The 19,638-nt window shown below is 36.4% G+C and overlaps 1 non-coding gene across 1 annotated transcript; it reads left to right on the top strand.

Moving 5' to 3' along the window:
* Nucleotides 1-3,417: 3,417 nt before the first annotated feature.
* Nucleotides 3,418-3,540, top strand: LOC128593440 (U6atac minor spliceosomal RNA). Its single transcript, XR_008382355.1, has one exon. It is a non-coding gene; the product is annotated as a U6atac minor spliceosomal RNA (small nuclear RNA).
* Nucleotides 3,541-19,638: the final 16,098 nt, after the last annotated feature.

Here is a 19,638-nt window from a genome sequence, read left to right as displayed (position 1 = left end):
AATTTATGAAATCCGAGGCAAAGAATTCAAATTAATGATATTAAATAAGTTCATGGAGATATAAGTGAATTCAATTCCAGAAAAAAAAAAAAAACAACAGAAAAATAATTCAGGGGATGAATGATAAATTTACCAAAAGATGGACATGATTAAAAAAAGAACTGAATGGAAATCCAATAACTGAGAAATTCATTGTATTAAATACATTTGAAATCTTCAGCAATAGACTAAATTGGGCAGAAGGAAGAATTTCAGAACTTGAAGGCAAGTCTTTTAAAATAACCCAATCAAACAAAGCTAAAGAAAAAAGAGTTTAAAAGAATAACCAAAGCCTACATGACATATAGGACACAAAAAAATAAATAAATAAATAATAAGAAGAAGAATTTGAATTTTTTTGTGACCAAGATGTCAAAGAAAAAACAAAAGGAATAGAAAACTCATTTAGTTAAATAATGTCTAAAAACGGCCCAAACCTAGAAGAGATTTAGGCATCTAGAAAGTTGACAGATCTCTAAATAGATTCAATTCTGAAAAATCTTCACCATGGCACATTATAGTCAAACTGTCAAAAGTTAAAGACAAAGAGAATTCTAAAATAGCAAGAGAAAGGTGTCTGGTTACATATAAGTTAACTTACATCAGACTAATGGTGGATTTCTTAGCAGAATCTTATAGCCTAGGAGAGAATGGGGCAATATAGTCAAAGTGCTGAAAGAAAAAACTTCTATCAAAGAATGCTATAACTCCGCAAATATATTCTTCATGAAACAAGGAAAAACAATCTTTCCCAAGCAAGCAAAAACTGAAGGAATTAATCACCCCTAGACTGAGCCTAGAAGAAATGCTTAAAGGAGTTCTACATGTGGAAACAAGAGGACAATATCTATTATCATTAAAGCACACAAAAGCATAAAACCCACTTGTAGAGCAAACACAGAAATTAGAAAGAGAAAGAAAGGATTCAAATATCATCATTACAGAAAAACTACCAAATCACAATTATAAACAATAAAGAGAAAGGAACATATGATATCTAAAATAACCAGAAATCAATAAACAAAACAACAAGAATAGCCCTCATGTATAAATAATAGAAATGTAATTGAATGTAAATGGATTAAAATTTCCACTTCTGAGATGTAGATTGGCTGAATGGTTTTTTAAAAGGACCCAACCTTGTACTGCCTATCAGAAATCCATTTCACCTATAAAACACATAGACTGAAAGTAAAGAGATGGAAAAACATATTTTATGCAAACAGAAAGCAAAAATAGGCAGGAATAGCAATAGTTATATCAGATAAAATAACCTTTTAGTCAAAAATAGTAAAAAATAGATGAAGAAACTCATTATATAATGATAAAGAGATCAATACAAGAGAATATAATAATTCTAAACATATATGCACCCAGGCCAGAACATATAGATATATAAAGAAAATATTATTAGATCTAAAGGGAGAAATAGCTCCTAGTAATAACAGGGAGAGACTTCAATACTCCACTTTCAGCATTAGAAATATTATCTATTTAGAAATTTAACAAAGCAACATTGAATTTAAACTGCACTTTGGACCAAATGGTCCTAAAATATATTACAGAACATTTTACCAAACATCTAGATAATATACATTTTTCTTTTTTTCTTTTTTAGAGAATATACATTTTTCTTATCAGTACATGAAATATTCTTGAGAATATACCATATGTTAAGACACAAAACAAAAAAATCAAAGTCATATCAATCATCTTTTCAGACAACAATAAAATAAAACTAGATATCAATAATAAGAGGAACTTGGGAAACTGTATAAATGAACGAAAATAAAACAACATGCTCCTGATTGAGCATTGGCTCAAGGCAGAAATTAAGAATGAAATCGAAATATTTCTTGACATGAATAAAAGTCAAAACATGAATAAAAGTAACACACCAACCCTTATGGAATTCATAACAGCAGTTCTAAGAGAGAAGTTTATAGCAATAAACACCTATATCTTAGAAGTAAAAAGATGTTATCTACACAATCTAATCATATAACTCAAGAAAGTAGAAAAGCCAGAACAAACCAAAGCTGATGTTAGTAGAAAAAAAAAATAGAGAGAGATCAGAGCAGAACTAAACAAAACAGAGATTTCTAAAGACAATAGCAAGGATCAGTGATATAAAAAGCTGATTTGCCAACAATATCAGTAAAGTCAATAAACTGCTAGCTAGATTAACAAAGAAAAAAAGAGATAAGACTCAAATACATAAAATCAGAAATGAAAAAAGAGACATTATAACTCAAACCACAGAAATACTAAAGATAATCAGAGACTATTCTTAACAACTAATAAAGTGGAATACCTAGACAAAATCAATACATTTCTGGATACATGAAACCTATCAAGATTGAATCAGAAAAAAATAGAAAACCTGAACAGATCAATAATGAGTAATAAGAGTAAATCAGTAATAACAAGTATCTCCCAAGAAAGAAAAGTCCAGAACTAGATGACTTCACTACCAAATTCTACCAAATTTCACTTCTCCTTACACTGTTCCAAAACATTAAAAAGTAGAAAATTCTTCCTAACCCATTCTATAAGACCAGCATTATCTTGACACTAAAATCTGCAATAGATACAACAACAACAAAAACTGTAGGCCCATGTCCTTAATGAACATAGAAAAATCCCCGACAAAATATAAGCAAACCAAATTCAATAATACATCGAAAGCGTAATGCACCAAGATCAAGTGGAATTAATCTAAAAGATGTGCAGATGGTTCAATATATGCAAATTAATAAATATGATATAGCACATCAAGAGAATGAAGGACAAAAACTATATGATTACCTCAATAAATGTAGAAAAAAGCATTTGATAATTCAACAACCCTTTTTGATAAAAACTCTCAACAAACTAAGCATAGAAGGAACATATCTCAAAATAATAAAGGTAATAAATCCACAGCTAACATTTTACTGAATAGGAAAATGCTCAAAGCCTTTTCTCTAAACACTGGAATAAGACAAGAATGCCTAATTTCACCACTCCTATTTAACATACCCTGTTTCCCCGAAAATAAGACAGTGTCTTATTTTAAGGTGTGCTCCTAAAGATGTGCTAGTTCTTATTTTCAGGGAATGTCTTATCTGTCCTGTAAGTAGGTCTTATTTCCGGAGGATGTCTTATTTTCGGGAAAACAGGGTAGTACAGTACTAGTCTAAGCATTCAGGCACAAGAAATAAAAGCTATCCAAATTGGAAAAGAGGAAGTCAAACTGTCCCTCTTTGCTGGTGACATGATCTTATGTCTAGAAAAAAAAAAAAAACAGAGATCATACCAAAAAAATAAATATTATATCAAAATGTTCTTAGATGTGATAAATATAAGTTTCAGGATACAATATCAATATACAAAATTGTGTTATATAAAGGGAGAGGTTAGAACTTCCCTTGACCAGGATGGAAGAGGCCCTGAGGCCTGACAACATGCATATAGTTAAGGCATTGCAACCTACTTCATGGCATCAAACAACCATTTTATTTTCAAACTTTAATAAAAAGAAGAAAAAAGAAAAAATAGACAAAATCAATAGCATTTCCATAGCCCAATAATGAAATCGGTGAGAAAAAAATCAAGAAGGCAATCCTATTTACAATACCTAATAAAAATTATAAATGTAATCAAGGAGCTAAAGACCTCCACAAGGAAAACTACAAAACACTGGTGAACACAATTGACAAGGACACAAAGAAATGAAATGACACCCTGTGCTCATGTAATGGAACAATTAACATAATCAAAATGATCATACTACTCAAAGAAATCTATAGATTCAGTGCAATTCCTATCAAAATACCAATATCATTTATTCATAGAGGCAGAAAAAAAATTCTAAAATTCATGTAAAAAAGGAAGTCTGAACAAAAAGGAAAAAAGCTGAAGGTAAAGGAGAACAAGGTGGCGGCCGAGTAACAGCTTCCCTGCATCTGGGGACTGTGACTCTGGGGAGATAGGACTCCAGGCATCTCTGGCTGCTGTGATCTGCCTATCATCACCCCTATGAAGATACAGGGAGTCAGCGAGAGACTTCTGGACCCCAAGAGGAGGTCTAAAACAGTGGAAAACTGGCAAGTGGTCGTGTGTGTTCAATCGGTCTAAACCCACCGGCAACTATAAGTTCAGTAGCAGGGAGACTGCAAACCGGAAAGGTCTTACCTGTGAACTGTTTTGGTGTCTTTGGACTTGGCACTCAGTTGAACTGCCTTGGGGAGAGCCTGAGTGGGAGTGTGGAGAACTTTGGCCATTGTCTAGGGCCCCAGTCTGAGCTGCTGAGCCAGACGGAGCTAATAGTGTTTGGCTGTGGGCCACAGGGAACCATTGTGAGTGATCTGCCCCAGCAAGCTCCGCCTTCAGGGTCACAGATAAGAACCATGTGGGACCTGGTAACCTAGTGACTGAGTAGCTTAAGGGTGGGGTCTGAGCCGCCTTGCAGCCCTAACCCTCAGGGGCAGAATGAGACTGGATTTGGTACACTGGGTAAGTGGATAGCCACTTCAGCAGTGATTCCAGTGACAAGCACTTTCCTGGGAAAGCTTCTGCTCAGCAAGTTTACAAGTTCAAAGGGCCTTTTAAGTGGGCTGAAGAGAGATTTAGGGTATCTACCTGCTGGGGTTTGAGAAATCAGCAGCCTCCAGTCATATCCGAACTGTGATTAACATCTCATACCCCAGAAGAACACACAATATTCAACAACATATACATACTGCTTTGTTTTTGGTTGTGTTTTTTTTTTTTGTTAGTTTGTTTGTTTTTTGTTTATTTTGATGTTGTTTTGTTTTTTAATTTCAACCTTTTCCATACAGATCTTTTTTCTTTCTCAATTTTTCTAGTTTAATTATAATTTCCCATTGCTGCCTTTTTCAATAACTAGAACTTCATTTTTGCTAGTGTTTCTACCACTATTATTTGGTTTTTCACCCAATTTTATCCTGTAAAGTTTTCTGTTTGCTTGTTTTTGTTTGATTTATAGCATTTTTGTCTTTCCTCTCTACTTGGTGGAGGTGGGGTACTGTGTCTGATCAGGTTAGCAAAGAGCTGCTGAAGCACCCAACTGGGCACCCCCAGAAGGTGGGTTTTTTTTTAAGGTTGTGTCAAAGTACCCTACTGTACAGCCATATTGCTCTGTCTCCCTCTTTCTGTGCCTCACTTCTCTTTGTCAATATTCCTTTTACCCACCCCCTCTCCTTTCTCTATTTTTTTTTCTATTCACTCGGTCCTCCTTTCTTTCATCTATTTCTTACTCTTCAACCTTTCTGCCCTTATAGGCCTGAACCAAAAGGATTCATCAAACCCTTAGTCCACAGGCATGAGAACTTAAAGAGCAAGAGGAAGTGAAAGGAAAATTAGGGCAAGAAAACAGATAAAAGAAATCACTTATGAGGAAGAATCAGCAGAAAACTCCAGGCAACATGAAGAACCAGTCCAGAACAACCCCGCCAAGGGACCATGAGGTAGGTACTGCAGAGGATTCCACCTAAAGAAATTTTAGGAATGATAAAAACGAAATTTAGAATACACATGATGAAAACAATGAAAGAAATGATGGAAACAATGAAGGAAACTGCTAATAAAGTGGAAAATAACCAAAAGGAAATCCAAAAACAGAATCAAATAAGAGATGAACGATATGAAGAATATAAAAAGGATATAGCAGAGCTGAAGGAACTGAAACAGTCAATTAGGGAACTTAAAGATGCAATGGAAAGTATCAGCAACAGGTTAGATCATATAGAACAAAGAATTTCAGAGGTAGAAGACAAAGTACTTGAGATAACGCAGATAGTAAAGGAGGCAGAAAAGAAGAGAGAGAAAGCAGAATGTTCATTGTCAGAATTAGGGGACCTTATGAAGCATTCCAACTTAAGAGTTATAGGAATCCCAGAAAGGGAAGAAGAATGCCCCAGAGGAATGGAAGCCATACTAGAGAATATTAAAAAAGAAAATTTCCCAAATATCACGAAAGATTCTGACACACTGCTTTCAGAGGGATATCGGACCCCAGGTCGCCTCAACTCTAACCAAGCTTCTCCAAAACACATTGTGATGAACCTGTCCAAACTCAAGACAAAAGAAAAGATTGTACAAGCTTCCAGGAGTAAGCGCCAGTTGACCTACAGGGGCAAATCCATCAGAGTGACCGCAGACTTCTCTAGTGAAACTTTCCAAGCAAGAAGACAATGGTCATCTACCTTTAATCTACTTAAACAGAACAATTTCCAGCCCAGAATGCTGTACCCTGCTAAGCTAAGCTTTAAAATTGACAGAGAAATCAAATCATTTATGGATATACAAACATTGAGAAAATTCGCCACAATAAGACCAGCTCTACAGGAAATACTTCAACCTGTTCTGCACACTGACCACCACAATGGATCAGCAGCAAAGTAAGAACTCAGAAATTAAAGGATAGAACCTAACCTCCACACTGATGAAAAAGATAAAACCAAGTAAGGGACTCTCACAAAATAAGATGAATAGAATACTACCACACTTATCAATTATCTCAATAAATGTTAATGGCTTGAATCCCCCACTGAAGAGACATAGATTGGTTGACTGGACTAAAAAACACAAGCCATCCATTTCCTGTCTGCAAGAAACACACCTGGCTTCAAAAGACAAATTAAAGCTCCGAGTCAAGGGTTGGAAGACAATTTTTCAGGCAAATGGAATTCAGAAGAAAAGAGGAGTTGCAAACTTATTTTCAGATTCATGTGGATTTAAAGCAACTAAAGTCAAAAAAGACAAAGATGGTCACTTTATATTGCTTAAGGAAAAACTACAACAAGAAGATGTTTCAATTCTAAATATTTATGCACCCAATTTAAATGCTCCCAGATTCTTGAAACAGACGTTACTCAGTCTGAGCAATATGATATCTGATAATCCAATAATAAAAGGGGACTTTAACACTCCTCTTACAGAGCTGGACAGATCCTCTAATCAGAAATTAAACAAAGGTATAAGAGATTTAAATTAGACCCTAGAACAACTGTGCTTAATAGACGCATATAGAACACTCCATCCTAAAGATAAAGAATATACATTCTTCTCATCACCCCATGGAACATTCTCCAAAATTGATCATATCCTGGGACACAAAACAAATATCAACAGAATCGAAAGAATTGAAATTTTACCTTGTATCTTCTCAGACCATAAGGCACTAAAGGTGGAACTCAACTATAACAAAAACACTCGACCCCACACAAAGGCATGGAAATTAAACACTCTTCTGTTGAATAACAGATGGGTGCAGGAAGAAATAAAACAGGAAATCATTAACTTCCTTGAGCATAACAACAATGAAGACACAAGCTACCAAAACCTGTGGGATACTGCAAAAGCAGTTTTGAGAGGAAAATTCATCGCTTTAGATGGACACATTTGAAAAACAGAAAGAGAACGCATCAACAACCTCACAAGCAATCTTATTGAATTGGAAAAAGAACAATCTAAGCCTAAACTCAGTAGAAGAAAAGAAATATCCAAAATCAAATCAGAGATCAATGAAATTGAAAACAAAAGAATCATTCAGAAAATTAATAAAACAAGGAGCTGGTTTTTTAAAAAAATAAATAAAATAGATAAACCATTGGCCAGACCAATGAGAATTAGAAAAGTAAAATGTCTGGTAACCTCAATCAGAAATGATAAAGGGAAATAACAACTGATCCCACAGAGATACAAGAGATCATCTCTGAATACTACCAGAAAATCTATGCCCAGAAATTTGACAATGTGGAGGAAATGGATCAATATTTGGAATCACACCCTCTCCCTAGACTTAGCCAGGAAGAAATAGAGCTCCTGAACAGACCAATTTCAAGCACTGAGATCAAAGAAACAATAAAAAATCTTCCAACCAAAAAATGCCCTGGTCCAGATGGCTTCACACCAGAATTCAATCAAACCTTCAAGGAAGAGCTTATTCCTGTACTGCAGAAATTATTCCAAAAAACTGAGGAAGAAGGAATCTTCCCCAACACATTCTATGAAGCAAACATCACCCTGATACCAAAAACAGGAAAAGACCCAAACAAAAAGGAGAATTTCAGACCAATCTCACTCATGAATATAGATGCAAAAATTCTCAACAAAATCCTAGCCAATAGATTACAGCTTATCATCAAAAAAGTCATTCATCATGATCAAATAGGCTTCATCCCAGGGATGCAAGGCTGGTTTAACATATGCAAGTCCATAAATGTTATCCACCATATTAACAAAGGCAAAAATAAAGATCACATAATCCTCTCAACAGACACAGAAAAAGCATTTGATAAAATCCAGCATCCTTTTCTAATTAGAACACTGAAGAGTATAGGCATAGGTGGCACATTTCTAAAACTGATTGAAGCTATCTATGACAAACCCACAGCCAATATTTTACTGAATGGAGTAAAACTGAAAGCTTTTCCTCTTAGAACTGGAACCAGACAAGGTTGTCCTCTGTCACCTTTACTATTCAACATAGTGCTGGAAGTTCTAGCCAATACAATTAGGCAAGACAAGGAAATAAAGGGAATCCAAATGGGAGCAGAGGAGGTCAAACTCTCCCTCTTTGCTGATGACATGATCTTATACTTAGAGAACCCCAAAGACTCAACCACAAGACTCCTAAAAGTCATCAAAGAATACAGTAATGTTTCAGGATATAAAATCAATGTCCACAAGTCAGTAGCCTTTGTATACACCAATAACAGTCAAGATGAGAAGCTAATTAAGGACACAACTCGCTTCACCATAGTTTCAAAGAAAATGAAATACCTAGGAATATGCCTAACGAAGGAGGTGAAGGACCTCTATAAAGAAAATTATGAAATCTTCAGAAAGGAAATAGCAGAGGATATTAACAAATGGAAGAACATACCATGCTCATGGATGGGAAGAATCAACATTGTTAAAATGTCTATACTTCCCAAAGCAATCTACCTATTCAATGCCATTCCTATCAAAATACCATACTTTCAAGATCTGGAGAAAATGATTCTGCATTTTGTATGGAACCAGATAAAATCCCATATAGCTAAGGCAGTTCTTAGTAATAAAAATAAAGCTGGGGGCATCAGCATACTGGATTTTATGCTGTACTATAAAGCCATAGTGGTCAAGACAGCATGGTACTGGCACAAAAACAGAGACATAGACACTTGGAATCGAATTGAAAACCAAGAAATGAAACTAACATCTTACAACCACCTAATCTTTGATAAACCAAATAAGAACATACCTTAGGGGAAGACTCCCTATTCAATAAATGGTGTTGGGAGAACTGGATGTCTACATGTAAAAGACTGAAACTGGATCCACACCTTTCCCCACTCACAAAAATTGATTCAAAATGGATAAAGGACTTAAATTTAAGGCATGAAACAATAAAAACCCTCAAAGAAAGCATAGGAAAAACACTGGAAGATATTGGCCTGGGGAAAGACTTCATGAAGAAGACTGCCATGGCAATTGCAACAACAATAAAAATAAACAAATGGGACTTCATTAAACTGAAAAGCTTCTATACAGCTAAGGAAATAATAACCAAAGCAAAGGGACAACCTACACAATGGGAAAGGATATTTGCACATTTTCAATCAGACAAAAGCTGGATAACTAGGATCTATAGAGAACTCAAATTAATCCACATGAAAAAAGCCAACAATCCCATATATCAATGGGCAAGAGGCATGAATAGAACTTTCTCTAAAGATGACAGACGAATGGCTAACAAACACATGAAAAAGTGTTCATCATCTCTATATATTAGAGAAATACAAATCAAAACAACCCTGAGATATCATCTAACCCCAGTGAGAATGGCCCACATCACAAAATCTCAAAACTGCAGATGCTGGTGTGGATGTGGAGAGAAGGGAACACTTTTACACTGCTGGTGGGACTGCAAACTAGGACAACCTTTCTGGAAGGAAGTATGGAGAAACCTCAAAGCACTCAACCTAGACCTCCCATTTGATCCTGCAATCCCATTACTGGGCATCTACGCAGAAAGAAAAAAATCCTTTTATCATAAGGACACTTGTACTAGACTGTTTATTGCAGCTCAATTTACAATTGCCAAAATGTGGAAACAGCCTAAATGCCCACCAACCCAGGAATGGATTAACAAACTGTGGTATATGTATACTATGGAATACTATTCAGCCATTAAAAAAAATGGAGACTTTACATCCTTCATATTAACCTGGATGGACGTGGAAGACATTATTCTTAGTAAAGCATCACAAGAATGGAGAAGCATGAATCCTATGTACTCAATTTTGACATGAGGACAATTAATGACAATTAAGATTATGGTGGGGAGGAAAAGCAGAAAGACGGACGGAGGGAGGGGGTGGGGCCTTGGTGTGTGTCACACTTTATGGGGGCAAGACATGATTGCAAGAGGGACTTTACCTAACAATTGCAATCAGTGTAACCTGGCTTATTGTACCCTCAATGAATCCCCAACAATAAAAAAAAATAATAATAATAAGGAAAAAAAAGAAAAAGCTGAAGGTATCATACTCCCTAACTTCAAAATATATTACATGTCTATAGTAATAAAACAGCATGTTATTAATACAAAAACAAACACATAGACTAATGAAACAGAATAGAGAACACAGAAATAAACCCATACATTTATAGCCAACTGATTTTTTGACAAATGTTCAAGGAATATACATTGGGGAAAGTAAACTCTTGAATAAATATAACTAGGGAAATTGGATATCCATATGCAGAAGAATAAAACTGAACCTCTATCGCCATAAGCAAAACTCAACTCAAGATGGGTTAAAAACTTAAGTTCTAAAACTATAAAACTACTAAAAGGAAACATAGAGAAAACACTTTAGGATATTAACCTAGGCAAAAGCTTTTATAGCTAAGATCTCAGAAATACAGGTAACAAAAATAGGCAAATGGGACCATATTAAAATAAAGAGCTCCTGCACTGCAAAGGAAACAACAGAGTGAAGTGCTAACTTACTGAGTATGAGAAAATATTTGCAAACTATTTACCTTACAAGAGACTAATATCTAGGTTATACAAGGAACTCAAACAACTCAAGAATAAAAAAAACAAATAATCCCTTTAAAGTGAGCAAATGACATGGCTAGATATTTCTCAAAAGAAGACATATCAATGACCAACAGATATATTTTTAAATGCTCACAGCTTTGATCAAGATGTCTGACTGCACACAGGTAGCATGTGTCTCCCCCATGGAGAGAAACCAAAATAGTAAGCAGATTCTCACATTTGAAAAAGACTGACTAAGAGAAAATGCTAGGTTTCACCAGGGAAGTGGCAGGATAAGAAGAGGATAACTGGACAAGAAGAGGTTCAGTGCAACTTGCCTGGCCATGGATTGGCTCTTGGATGGAGGGAAATAATAAGAGAAAAGTCCCCAGGGGTTCACTCCTCAAAACAAGCTTTTACAATCTTGGCTAAAATAGAACCCCTGACCTGCCCAGGTCTTGGCCCTAACATAGAGAGTTGCCTAAAGATTGCACAAAGATGTTGCTGCAGAAAAGGAACTCTCATGGAATCCCACAGACATCTGAGCCTAGAGCAGTTGGAGCCAAGCCTGATTCTGAGAGTCTAGATACCAGGGAAAGCAGGCATGCTTTCAGCCACTGTGCAACTCCAAGGAGGGAAATGGGCTCAGGCACTACCATGCATGCTGGGAAAGGTCCCCACTGCCCTGCTGGGGGCTGCTTTTGAGACTGAGACATGAGGCATTCTCCAGTTTCTCAAACACACTGTTTGCCTAAGCAGGTCTCCAGCCTTTCCAGTTGCAAGTCCAACGTGCCGTTTTTAGAGTTTGACACTGAACTGCACATTGTCCCTGTGCTGAGTTTGGGCATATGTGACTATTACTCCTGCTTGGCTAGAGATAGTCAGGGAAACCAGACTTTCCAGTACATTTCTGGAATGGTGCCAACCATCCTGCAGCCAACTACTGTGGGACTTCATTCTTTATAGTTTCCTGCTGGTACAGCCTACCTGGAAAAGATCCCACCATCTCTGATCACAGGCTCAAGGAATAATTTCGGGAATTAAGGAGAGGCAGAAATCCACCCTTGGGCTAAGTTTCAGCTGATACTATTGCAGTCTCGCCCAGCTAAAAAGGGACAAAGGAGCCCACGATCACCAACACACACCTAGGACAATTCCCATTGTTTTGTTATAAGCTGCTGTGAGACAAAGTCATGAGCAATTAGCACTCTCCTCCTTACCTTGCCTGGGCTGTTTGCCTAGAGAAGGCCCCACCCTCTGTGGTCACAGGCCCAATGTATCATTTTGGGACTTTAAATCTTGGCAGTGCCTCACCCTTAGGCTGAGTTATGACTGACACAGCTGCAGCCTTACCCAGCTAAGGAGGGAAAGGTGACCCCAAGCTCTCCTACATGCTCCTAGGACAATTCTTACTGTCCTGTTATTGGGTTCTGTGAGACTGTAATGTGAGCAGATAGCTATCCCCCCAGCATATTGCATATGTTGTTTGCTTGAAAGGGGTTCCACTTTCTCTAATCACAGTCATAAGGTGACAATCTGGGAGTTTAAATCTAGGCAATGCCCCACCTTTGACCTGAGTATGTCCTGAGGCAACTTGCCCCATCCAGAGGCAAGGGAAGGATAGGAAAGTTCAAGCTCTTCTACACATACCAATAACAATTCCTATTGACCTTCTATGCACTCATGTAAGACTGAGACACGAGCAAGCCAAACTCTCTACAGTCTCTTGCCCATGTTGTGTGCTTAAAAGAGCCTTCCTTCTTGACTGCAAGCCCACAGCTAGCATAATTTTGAGACTTTAGTACTGAATTGTACCTCACCCTTAGGACAAGTTCAAAGTGATATGGTTTAGCTGCCACATGATCAAGAAGGAATGGGGAGATTATCCTCTCCTAACCACACTTAGGACAATACCCACTACACAAATACAAGCAGAAGTGGTACAGGGGACCAGCCTGCCCAATATCAGCTACCAATAACACCAACGCAAACCACTTCCATCCCCCCCTTCTCAGGGGCTTGAGAACTCAGTCACACATCTAGCCTTTTACTCAAACTATTAGCTTCTGACCACATCATCTGAAGGCCTAAGAATTATCCTTGCACTAACACCTCTGCCAGAGTAAGCTTCTCTGGGGCCTAGTATTAGGCATACTCAGTCCACTACTTCCACTACTGGGCACAAAAAACTAGCTGGCCTGGCAATTAAGTCCCCAGAAAAGCTTCACCACGACTTCAACTAATAACTGATCCCTAAGCCACCAAGAAAATCACATATACAACTAACCCTGCATACTGGCTAAAACATCATACAAAGATCATACAGCTGCAGGAACTCAAAAATCTAAACCAAAGTATTCTGTTCAACAAACAACATTATATATATAAACATATTTATATGCATATATACACACACACACCTTTAGGTAAAAAAATATTAAGAGCAATTTCCAAAAATTGAAATAAGTGACTGTTACATCAGATGTGCAGATATCCACAGAAGATGAAAAAGCAAGGAAATATGTCACCACCAAAGAAACGCAAGAATTGTCTGACAATGTATCCTAATCAAAAAGAATTTCTTATAATGCCAGATAAAGAATTCCAAATATTGATTCTAAAGATGAGTGAAATGCTAGAAAAATCTTCAAACTAACATACAGCAATAAAAATATTAATTCAGTATTTGAATGAGAAATTTATCAAGGAAATAAAAATTTTACAAAAAAAATAAACACAGAAATTCTGGACCTGAAAATTTTTTGAAGGAAATACAACACACATTCAAAATCTTCAAAAATAGACTAGACAAAGCAGAAGAAAGAATCTCAGAACTTGGAAATAGGTTTTTGAAATAATCCAGTCAGGCTGAAATAAACCAGTCAGGCAAAAATAATGAAAAAAGAAGAAAGAACAAGAAAGAACGAGTAAAGACTTCAAGATGTCTGAAAAGACATAAAGCAGCCAAATTTACTTTTTACCTATATTCTTCAAGGGGTAAAGAGATCAAAAAGTTTCAAAAATCTATTTAAGGAAATAATTGATGAAAATTTCCCAGGACTAGCAAAAGGGTTAGACATTCAGACCCAGGAAGCCCAACAATCACCAGGCAAATACATTTTAAAAAGGACTTCACCAAGGCATATTACAATCAGAATGACTAAAGTCAAAGTGAAAGAGAGAATTTTAAAATTAGTAAAATTATCTAGTCATTTATAAAAGAAATTCATCAGACTAACAGTGGACCTCTCTGCAGAAAACTTACAGAACAGAACTAAATGACATGACATTTTCTAAGTTCCAAAAGAAGAAAACTGCCAGTCAGGAAAATTTTATATCCTTCCAGAATAAGGATCATGAATGAAGGAGAAATTAAATATTTCCCAGAAAAGCAAATGCTGAGAATTCATCACCACTAGACTTACTCTATAGGAAATGCTCAAAAGAATCTTAAATGGAATCAAAAGGCCAACATTCATCATCATAAAAACACACAAACATATAAAACTCATGGGTTTTATTAAATAATCCACACAAGAGAAAAAGAAAAAAGAATTAAACGGCAATATGACAGAAAATCAGCAAACCATGATGAAAAAGAGAAAAAGAAAGAATTTATTTAACAACTAAAAGTTAGCTAACAATATGACAAGAACAAAGCTTTACATGTCAATATTAACTCTGAACCTAAATGGATTCAGTGGAACACTTAAAAACTAAATTGGCAGAATGAATAAATAAAACCATGATTCAAATATATGCTGTTAACAAGAAACTCATCTTATCCATAAAGACACTTATAGATTGAAAGTAAATGAGTATGAAAAGATATTTCATGCAAATGGAAATCAAAAGCCTACTAGACCTGTAGAAAAATATGGGCATCCTTCAACACCCTACTCACTAACACTAGGCAGATTGTCTAGACAATCAACAAAGAAATCAATATACAAGATCAAGAAAATAAAAATTTGGCTCTTTGAAAGGATAAACAAAATTGATAAACCACTAGTTAGACTAACAAAAAAATAAATAAGAAGATTAAATAAACAACATCAGAAGTGGAATAGAAAACATTAGAAATGATACCATAGAAATACAAAAGATCATCAGAAACTATTATGAACAATTATTCACTCACAAACTAGAAAACCAGGAGTAAATGGAAGAATTCATGAAAATACACAACCGCATGAAATTGAATCAGGAAGAAAGAGAATTCTCAAATACACTAAATGAGTAGCAAGATTGCACCAGTAATTAAAAAAAAAAGGAAAAGAAAAAATCTCCCAACAATAAAAGTTCTGGACCAGATTGATTCACAGCCAAATTCTACCAAATGTACAGAGAAGAACTGGTGCAATCCTACTGAAACTTTTCCAAAAGATTGAGAAGGAGGAAACACTATTCAGATAACATGTATACCAAAAGCCCAGACTCCACCACCATACAAATATATACATGTAATGGAATTCAACTTGTATACCCTAAATCTATTAATTTAAAAAAGTTTTTCAAAAAATTAAAAAGTAGTTTAATATAAAAACCTCAACATCACTATTCATCAGGAAAATGCAAACCAAAACCACAATTAAGTTCTTGCCTTACCCCAGTTAGAATACTTGTTATTACAAATACTGCCCCCCCACCCAAAAAAAAGGATGCTGGCAAGAATATGGAGAAAAGGGAACTCTTATACAGTGTTAATGGTAAGGTAAATTAATATAGTCATTATAGACAACGGTATGGCAGTTTCTCTAAAAGCTATAAATGTAGAATTGCCCATATGACCAATCCCACTACTAAGCATTTAGCCAAAGGAAATAACTATATATTAAAAAAAAATACCTATTATTCTTCTTGCTGTGCAGTACTCGCTAACTGTTCTTTCTACTCTTTGATTTCCAGGACTCTAGTTCACTGCCATGTCCTCTAAAGAAGGGAAGCTCTGTGGGTGGGCTCAACTTTAACACCCATGAGCAGGCGCTGGAAGACCACTTCAGCACCTTTGGGTTTATCTCTGAGGTGGTCGGTATGAAGGACTGGGAGACTCAGCCATCCCATGGTTTTGGCTTCATCACCTTCACCAACCCAGAGCATGCCTCAAATGCCATAAGAGCCATGAATGGAGAGTCCCTGGATGGTCGCCAGATTCATGTTGACTGTGCAGGCAAGTCTGCCGGGGAACCAGAGGGGGTTCCTTTGGGGCCTATTGGTGTGGTCGCGACTACTCTAGAGGTGGTGGGATCAAGGCTGGAGGCTATGGATACGAATACGGACAGTCCAGAGACTATAGTGGCAGAAGCCAGGGAGGTTATGACCGCTACTCGGGAGGAAATTACAGAGACAATTATGATAACTGAGATGAGGCATGCACCCATACTGTAGATACACAAGGAATAACACTTGTTGATCCAGGATCATCCTTCGAGATGGCTGTATAATAAGATTTTTGGAACTGCACTGAAACATCTGCTTTAGTACACCAACTTCTATTTTTAAATTGCTCTCTCAAAGTAGATAGTAGAGAAAGCCATTTTAGAAAGCTCTATGTTTTTAATTTTTTTCTCCCATTTAAAGACAAATTTGGGGACATTTGTAGAGTCTGAGTATTTTTCCTCTTACCAGTTTTTTGTTTGGGCTCTCAGGATTATTGGTTTTGCCAAATTTAGCCAGACTTTTTTTTTTTTTTAAATAATGTAATAAAAAATTAAAGTAATATCTAGGGACATTTTACAACCATGTACACAATGTTTATCAGGGTTAGGAAACAATTTCTAAATGTACCTGTAAGAAATCTGCTCCAAGATCATGATTGCCTGAGGGTGTTTTTTATTCAAGTTTACCAAACTGATTATATATCAATAGAAGACCTTCTTAAAAATGTTTGTAAGTCTCGTTTTTTTAAATACTGGAAGAAAAAAATATTCTGTGTCTGAGTGTTTAGGATATCCTTCATAAAACATTAAACAGATAAAACCTGAAAACATTTTTTTTTTTTCAGTTTTTCTTTGGTCCTAGAAATCATTGATACGATAGTGCTTTTTCTTTACTCAATCCACTTAGCAAATGAAATATAAACATCAGGAGGTTGGACACCTGGGAAAAATTTGGTGGGGATGGGTGAGGACTGCCAAAAGGATAGAGGTTTCCTGAAATGGTCTTTTGGTCTCATTGTCTAATTAGTGTTTGAGTTGGAATCTCCCTAACTTCTTTGAGCATTAGGTGGGCACTCTTCCCCCCAGATGTAAGCACCCACTCTCAAGGCATGTTACAGAGTAGTGCCTTCCTCTGAAATAAGGGTTGGGGGGAGGTGCTGAAATCATCTCTGTGTATGACAGACCTGGATTGAAAATAGGGTTCTAAGACCTCAGACTGGATTCAGATTCCAGGATTCAAATCTGGGGTCTTCTACTTCCCAGCTATTTGACCTTGGCTGAGTCATTTAACCTCTGCATGCCTCAGCCTAGGCATTTTACATTTTCTGTGGTGAAGGGTAAAGAGTTAAATAGGCATCTAAAGCCATTAAGAAGACCTGACAAAGCTCTCAGTTTGGGGATTCAGTCTTTTGGTATGGGTGGTGAGATATGACAATAGCCCTTTTTAGTTTTTGTACCTCTAGCTCTTTTTCAACCTTTTTTATCTCATGGCACACTTGAACCTATAGTTAAATTTCCACAGCATACTTAAATTAGTTGAACAATAAAAGATTTAAAAATATATATAAAAAAATACCACTCATTGACATATACTCCCACTTATACTTGCAAGTAAGGGTGTGACTGTTGGCCTGACTAGCTTCACATTCAAATTTATTTTGGGAATTATTTTTTTGAGTGGCTACGTCTCAGTTCCTAGAAGGCATATGTTCTGGGAACAAAAAACAAATGTGCATAATGTACTTGTTAGTGCCACCATGAGATGTGACCACTTTGAAACTATATTCTCTAATTTGCATGTTGCTAAAAATGCAAATTTGGACCCAATGGACAATTTTTCCAACTTGCCATCTCTTATAAGCACTTTCAATGAGAGAAGTATGAAATTTATTCCAAATGAAACATGCTTCACCTTTGATGAATACATGGATCCTTATTTTGGTCATAATGGGTGCAAACAATTTATTCAAGGAAAGCCCATTCAGTTTAGCTATAAGTTTTGGTGTGGTACCACACTGGGTTCAGCCATAGCAGGGTAAAAACCCAAATACTAAACACAAGGAATATGTTGGTGCCTCATTTTTCCTTCAGTGTAGGGAGGCACTTCGAGAGGCACACCCTTGACAATACTATTTTGTATTTAATAACTTTTGACTAGTATTATACTTCTTGATAAGGTCAGTTCAATGGGACATCAGGTAAGAAGTACAGAGAGAAAAGATCGCATTAACAAAGCTCCATTGGAATTGGATGTACCTCCAAAGAGAAAAGGAGACACATTGGATTATGGAATTGATAGCAAAGGCAATACTATCTGCAGATGGAATGATAACGTTGTTACTGTCACTTCATCTGGTCTGGTATTGCTTCCCCTGTGTCTTTTCAATCATTATTCCCAGAAACTGAAAAAGAATATCCAAGTTCAGAGGCCAAATATGATCAAAGTGTATAACCATTTCATGGGAGGCAGAGACAGAGCTGATGACAACATTGATAAGTATCAGGCATTAATCCATGGTAAGAAATGGAATTCAAGCACTCTTTTGTTCTGTTTCAAATTGGCCTTACAAAATACTTGGCAACTGCATAAAATAGATGATGAGAAGCCAAAGGATTTTCTGTACTTTGTCAATGTGGCCTATGCCATTATCTGGAGACCCATGATTATCCTCCAGAACCTGGTCAAAGGGGAAGACCTCAGGAAGATAACATTGACTCATACTATCAAACAGAAAGCAAACACAGTGTACTGAATTGTATAGGAACACCACTTTTTGATATGAAAAATGTGATGTTGCCTTACATGTGAAGTGTTCTGTTGAATATCACACTGAATAGCAAGTGTCACCACCTTCTGAGACAAGAAACATTATTTTATACAGTATGCACAATGTAGAAGCAGTTTTGACTAGTGTTCTAATTTTGGAAGGCCATATAACTCCATAATGGAATACAACAAAATTTTTTCTTCTCAAAAAAAAAAAAAAAAATACTGGCACACACGTTTGTTGCAGCCCTATTAGCAATAGCAAAGATATGCCTTCAACCTAAATGTCCATTGGTGGACAAAGGACAAAGAACATGTGGTATATATACACAATGGAATACTACTCAGCCATAAGAGAATGGAATCATGTCATTTGCAGCAACATGGATGGAGCTGGGGGTCATTCCATTATGTGAAATAAGTCAGGCACAGAAAGAGAAATATCACATGTTCTCACTCATATGTGGCGTTAAACAATTTGATCACATGGTAGTGAGTAGAATGATAGACACCAGAGGCTGGGAAGGGCGAGGAAGGTGAAGAGATGTTAGCTAATGGGTTCAAACATACAGTTCATATAAAAGGAATATGTTATAATGTTTGATAGCAGAATAGGGTGACTGTACTTAATA

This window comes from Nycticebus coucang, chromosome 1 (assembly GCF_027406575.1).
Source record: "Nycticebus coucang isolate mNycCou1 chromosome 1, mNycCou1.pri, whole genome shotgun sequence".
NCBI lineage: Eukaryota > Metazoa > Chordata > Mammalia > Primates > Lorisidae > Nycticebus > Nycticebus coucang.
Note: the sequence above shows the minus strand (reverse complement) of the source record. Positions and strands in the feature narration are given on the sequence as shown.